Here is a 7368-nt window from a genome sequence, read left to right on the forward strand (position 1 = left end):
TATGTAGTACGGCCGGCAGAAGACTTTCGATGGCATTTGCAGTGCAGAACACCAATACGCGGCTTTTTGCAGGCATGGTGTTATATACCATATTTTAGAGTTATTGCGCAGAAAAAATACACGCTTCATTGTATGTACAGGGTTGCGTAGCAAAAAAAAATAGAGTAAGGAAAAGACTGGGCAAGAAGGAGCGTTATAATAAGCTGACTAGTTTGAGAAGTTTTCTCTTGCATATTCAAAGAGCAAGTGTCAAACACAACGTTCTAAAAAATATCATTATTTCTGAATCACATTCATGCCGTATTTTTGCGTCTTTCGCGTTGCGCAAAGAAAAATATTAAACAACTGTTAATAATTTCTACTTTTTAAGGAACGAAGCCAGGAATGCAACCATTGGCCATGTACTCAACAGTTTATTCACTCAGCTATTCACGTCGAGTAGAGAGAGTAAATAGCTACACCACAGGTTAACAAAAGCGGCCACTACGCTTCATGGATAATCTGCCAAAATTATCGATAAAGCGTAGAATTTCCTTCGCCATAGGGCTGATGATCTTCTGAGCTTGCTGGGGCATGGCGTCATGTAAAAGTACCGGAAGGAGTGAACGAGAAGCTGAACACGGCAATAACGAAGTGTGTTATGCTTCGGGCACTACGAGGTGGTGCGAAAAATTAACCAATAGGTAAAACAGCCCCAACGCTGACTTTCTGCAGTTCTGCGCTCAACTTGAAACATTCTGTCGGGGTTCAAAGTTAAGCAAAGGTAAGTGAACAAGCCAGCACTAGGGGTCAACTGGCCAAGCCGTAATTGAGGTGGCGAGAAATTACGGGGACTGGACTTCGTGCGAAGTGAGAGAAATGTGAAGCAAAAAAAAGGCTTCGGAGAAAGTAACTGACCGTGAGCGAAAACTCATACTGCAGCAAATATTCGCAATGAGACTGCCCATGCTTATGCTGCCAAAAAAATAAGTATTGAAGTGACTTCGCCTATTGTCTTAAGGAAAGCGAAGATTCTCACGCGATAAGACTCATGAAAAGCGTCTCTTGAATTTTCTGAGGAACTCTTACATGTCAAAGAAAGATCCGGTCAGCAATAAGATAAGCTAACACTAGGAGGTGTTAGAAGCGTTGTTGAGGAGGAAAAAAAAAGGAAATAGATGGAAATTACCAGATTCATTAGATCAGATTCAGAGCTAAGCCAGGAGACTGTTAACTAACTGTACAAGGAAGAAATAAGGGCTCCAAGGTAAGGAAGAGGCAGCCAAATTGATTAATGATAAATTTAACTACTTGACCAGTGATGCAATAAAAGTGATTCCACAAAGCACTCCATGACACTATATGTTGCCTCCACATGCCAGAGGAGCGGACAGGAGAGACTTGGCTGCCGTCGTCGCGTCAATATCAACTGCAAAAAGATTTTCGAGTCAAGAAGAATTTCAGCACTTGGGGATCCGTTATCCTAGAACAATGCTCTACATGAACCTCTGCCTCATATCTGTCATGTTGGCCCAGCAGCAGCCTCAGATAGAAGATGCAATCTCTCTCTCGAAAAAGCGTGCGTAGAGTTCCGCATTAGGAGAGGTGGAAAGAGGCACAGTGTCTGCGGTGCCCCCCCCCTTCCACCCCATTTGCCACTGTCGGCAGTAATCACACGCGCACTCACGCACATGCATGTTTAGTCAACATGATTTATTTTTTCTGGAGCATAGAATTCAAGCTAAATATTTTAGAGAAGTTATGGGCTACACACATGAACGACAGCCGAATATACTTCTGAGCTGATATGCTGCGTAGTAGCCCGACCATCAAATACTTTCGCAAAAAAAAAAAAAACCAGTACGAAGATTTCGGTGTTTTGAGACGTCATTACAATTGGTGCATGCTTGTTTCCACGTGTTCCTTACAATATAACAGGTTACAATGCTAAATTACGCACGACCTTTTTTTCCTCCTTCAGCGAGCCCCACGGTGTGACACTTTGGAGCTGTCCCAGAATCGTATTGAACCATTCCGTGGAGGCAATTAAGACGCTGTCGTCTACTTCTTTGAGGTAAAGGAAAACATTCATTGAAGGAAGTCATTGAAGGAAGTTCATTGAAGGAAATGCAAAAGCGTCACGTATGGCGTCACACCACCACGGAGCAATTCAAACGGAAGGCAAGGTTTTACCTGGCGCTGCATATGAATACTTTGCCAGTGTCGACTCAGATGCCCGTAATGCACGCCATATGCCACCTCTTAGTTGTCACTATATTGCCAGCATCATGACTGCCAGAGCTCAGGTTGTACAACGACGTGCCACAATACCACTGACGTCACACGCGGCGTTTCTGCTCAAGCTCACGTGACCCCGAGCTGTGGAGGAGCAAATAGACGCTCTTGTCAAACAATACTCAAGACGATTCCCTAAATAACTACCTTATACACAAGGTGTTAATGCTCAGCGTATATGTTATCAATAAACCAATTCTCATTTCGCCATGGTAGCAAGTGCCTGTAACGCGAAGGCAATCCGTAATTAAAATACATTTCACATAGCCAGAGTTTGCTCTATGGGGTTGATCATAGTGACACTATGAATCACAGTGCACAAACGAATAATTCGCAACATCTGTCAAATAGGCTTTGTCAAAAATCTCTTTAGTGTATATATTAATGTGAATGAACTCAAGCGTCTTCATAAAGCACATCCACTTTAAACAAGTTTGACACAATCTCTACTTTCGATATATGATAAAAAAGTTCCAATGAAAACACACTCTTGTCTCACTTAACTATATTTCGTTCATCTAAAAAACTAGAGTAACATAATTACATTTTGTCACAAGTTTTGCAACTGCATATTTATGAACACATTTCATTTTTAGAATTCATATTAATATGAAGCAACATGCTAGTTGCCACCAGACAAACCCCTTTATTATCCTTTAAAGAACCTCTTTGTGTCTGTCTTCCCCAACAGAATTCTTCCTAAGTGTTTATGAAGTCATCCTTTTATAGCGAGTATGGTTGAATTTTAATGTTTGTTTCCTCGAGACACACTCTAGCTTCGATGTCATTGCTTACGCCATGCAATGAGCACATTAAACAAGACTACAACTGCACAAACAATGTGCTACTACTGCATCGTATCAGCAAATTTTTCATTGCGATAGCAACTACATCCCTTTCAGTCACGGCATCCACATTTTTGGACGTGAGCTTCAAAGGGGCGTCGCACGCCGCCTATTTCTTAGGATGACTTGAAACTCGGTGTCCACATTTCTGCGGCCTACCTGAATGGACAACTAGCAGTAATTTAATTTAATTGTGCTCCATATTGCTTCAGAGGATCATTTTGTTGGAGACACCACCATGTTTCACGCTCGTTCGACGTGCCGTGGTTCCGGGCCATTGTGAAAAGTATTTTTTACCCCGCTCGAACCGAATACAAACAAAAAACAAACTGTGCATGCATTTCGGGTATAACGGTTAATTCTTTTCATGCAAGTACTGAAGCTGGCTGGTGGAAGAATAACTAAAGAATTGGCTGAATAAACTAATTCACTTTAATTAGTGAAACTCGCACAAAACAACATATTCTGTAGTCCATAGTACCCCGTAAATACTCCACGCGAATTTCATGCGTTTCATACAATGGCATCACAATGCGTGTCTACAGGGGATATGGGCACTCTAAGATGATTTTCGCCAATGGCGTGGCCATTTGTCGACGCCGTTCCTCTCCGCTGTCATGTCCCGTATACACAAACGCCACGAGGAAAAACTATTCGGAAGGGAACTCTCCGACGCGCGCAATCGAGCGATGGCTATCTGTGGATCCTCAGCGTGTGGTGTTAGCCACTGAGCCACCAGAGCGCACGTAATCCGCCGCAGTAACGGCAAGCTGTTCGTATACAACGTTTACCGCTGGAGTTATGCCGATTTCGGGGGATATATCACCATGTTCTCAGCTTTTTCAGCGAGATGGTGTTAAGGGTGCGCTCGGCGGCCCGCCCGTGTACTTGCGCTATGGTGAATGGAGCCCCCATGCATCGCGCGCACGTTTATCTCGAGGGTGCCGGAGAAGTGTACAACCGGAACGATCGCGTTGTAGTCACAGCGTGCACGAAGGTCACGTCACTCGCTGCAGTCTATTCGTTTGCGAAGACAGAACAGTTTTCAAGCACAGCGGAATAACAACTATAACACTAGTCTGTTCGCGCTCATCCTGTGTGCCTACACTTATATATACGTATACACACGAAACGTATACGTTTCGTGTGTTTTTTGAGTTTGAGCAGCGGGTTAAGTATTGAGCTTTGAATGTTGTGAATGTTGTCATATCGCGCTTGTCTTGTGTGCGTTCTTTTCGTGCGTTCTTTCGTCTTGAGCAGCGCGTTTCACGTTTTGACGAGGTTGCTGCTCTTCGCGGGGCATTCCAATTGGTTGCTGTCGCATTCATTGCTTCGCTCTTGTGGCTAAGCAATGAATTTACTCATGTGCACCTATACATAAACTTGAATTGTACAAGTTCTTGTACCACATGTGCATAGAGTGTTAAAGAGGTGCAATTTGACTGACTCGCTCAGTGAGATTGCAGGAGCTACCTTTCACAATTTCTAAAGTTACTATTTTGTGCTTATAGCAGTGGTCTGTTGGATATATCTTACGTGCATATCATAAGCGCATGACGGAAAACACCGCAGAAAAAAAAGGAACGAGTCGTCGTTTTGGAGATAGCTGCTACCCTGACCGGTTCTGTTGGTTTTTCTCCGTTCAGAGAAGAGGCGGTAGACATCAAACTACACTAAGCTTCACTAGTCAACACGCCTTACTTCCCATTGTACATTTATTGCTTTCACTAGCAAAGCACGGTGGCGTATGACTCTTCAGCGTGGCTCTACAATTCACACTCTTGTGTTGTATTTTTCTAACAGGTGGTCACCGCAACACTAATAAAATTTAAGACTCGTTCACTAAGGGATGCTGCAATCAAGTTTGCTTAAACATAGATACACATACGAGAGACAAGTAAAAACTAACTATAGAACTTAGATATGTTTCGAAATTAACCGCGAATATTTTCGTGACAGCCTGTAAGAAAGCACCGTGTTGCACGATCACTGTCCACTTTCACGCTAGCGAGTCGACGGAATGCCTGCGAGTTACGGCATTTATCCTCAAAGGCGGACACCTTTGGCACAACTCTTCTTGCTTGTGCAACGCTCTCGGCACCTTTACGTGTGTAGGCAGCACCTGAGAAAAGTCCTCTCGTTGGGTGATTGCGAAATACCACTGCACATCCGGGGCCGCAGCGCGAGCAAACACTCAACTCGAAGACAAATGGTCGAGGTGCAAACAAAGGACTGTGCGAGCGTCTGCGCAGCCGATAACCAGCCGACGAAACTTTACCGAAACAAAAACGTTGCGCAGACCTCCTTTTTCTCTGAGCTCTAGGAGGTTGTCCGTTGAATCACTGCACTCATACGTTAAACGTAACCGAAGTCTGGTACCTTATATAGCCCAAAATGTTGAAAAAAAAAGCAAATTTCAGCCAAGCACAAAACTGCAAAAACGAATTCCACCCGATGTATTCCTATCCCCAGTAATTCTTATTAGCTTGAATATACCAGCATATAGCGGCATGAATGATTATAAAAACGCTGGCAAACCACTCGTAAGCTGCGCTATATTATAGTAGCGAGCGATAGCGAAGATGGGGAACCGATGGCGATGCGTGTGTAAATGAATGAATTGTTTCATCATACAAATAGTAAAACTTGTTTTTCACCACGAGGCTGTATATGGCTAGTACGTGTGCGGGGAAGAAAACCTCTAGCACTGGTATTTCCCACAGAAATGGGGCGAATCACAAATCACTAAGGTCCACTAAAAATAAAGGCCGAGGAACACTAGGGTGGCAAACCGCAGCTTCGGTACTGCACAGATAGTGCAAAGATTGTGCACAGACTGTACCACTCTGAGTCCACGCAGCAAGTAAGACAAGACAACGCATGCCACGAAACGAAGAAAACAGCAAAAGACGCATGCTGCTTAAGTGAAAAGCTTTAAAGGGGCATACGCTAGGTTCGGAAAAGACTTTCCAGATAGCGTGTGTGCTTGTGATCGACTAATATGTGAAGCAGTGAGTAACCTAACCTCTGTGTCCTGTTCTTTATGTCTGTTCTCCGCGCATTCACCGTACGAGAGTGAAATAGCTGGTCAGCTTTCTTTTTTTTTAATCTGTACGCGCACACACACGCACACACACACACACGTACACGCACGCACACACAAACATGCACACGCACACGCATGCAGACGCATGCACTCACACACACAAGTACACGCACGCACTCACAAACACCCATACGTACACGCACGCACAAACACACACACACACGCACACACACACGCACACACACACGCACACGCATGTACCCACGCACGTACACGCACACGCACAAAAATTGTACATACAAAAACGCACATACGCACAAACACACACACGTACAAGCACGCGCACACAAACACACACACACGTACACGCATGTACAAACACACTGACACACACGCATGTACACGCACACGTACACAAACACACACACACGCACACAAACACGCGCACGCATACGAACAACACATGAAATAAAGCAGAGGAACGGCATGGAAGCTTGAGCGATCAGACTCTTGGCTAATGCGTTGCGTTATTTCTCCTTTGGATGGCTGATAACCCAATTATTTTTGGCCCGTAACCTCAAGATATACTTTCAATTGCTTCTTTTGGTTTAGAAAGCAAGATGGGGTTACTTGTAGGTACATTATTCTACTAGCAAATAACACCCGCCATAACGGCACTCTTTGATACGGTGGATGAGGCCTCTAGCCTAACCTAATTGAATTGCATTACTCAGCTCGCTGCTTTGTTTGGGCGTTGAAGATCGCCTATCGCGAATTTCATCGTCATGATGTTTTCTACCTTCTTTACGGGGAGCCGCAGTGTAGAAACTTCCGCGAAACGAGCTATATATGCGTAGGTTAAAGATCAGTGTAGATGGTTGAAATAAATTACTTGTCCCTTGCTATAGTGTTTCTTAAAGCACTATAAGTTACGCTGATATGGCAAATCCTACCAATTAGTAGATGTGATGTCATTCCTAGCGTTTCACTACATCGTCGTCTTTATTCAGGTGGGCACGGAATTCAGAAACACTCGTGTGCCACCATGGGGGTGCCCGCTATCGAACTTTAATCCAGAGCCTTTCAGTGTGGCATCCCCTTTATTTCACAGTCAAATGTGTAAATATGAAACCATACAACTTTATTTATTTATACGTTAGTGTGGAGACACTATTTTTGCTTTGAACTTACAATAGCTTATTA

The sequence above is a fragment of the Rhipicephalus microplus genome, chromosome X (genome assembly GCF_043290135.1).
Source record: "Rhipicephalus microplus isolate Deutch F79 chromosome X, USDA_Rmic, whole genome shotgun sequence".
NCBI lineage: Eukaryota > Metazoa > Arthropoda > Arachnida > Ixodida > Ixodidae > Rhipicephalus > Rhipicephalus microplus.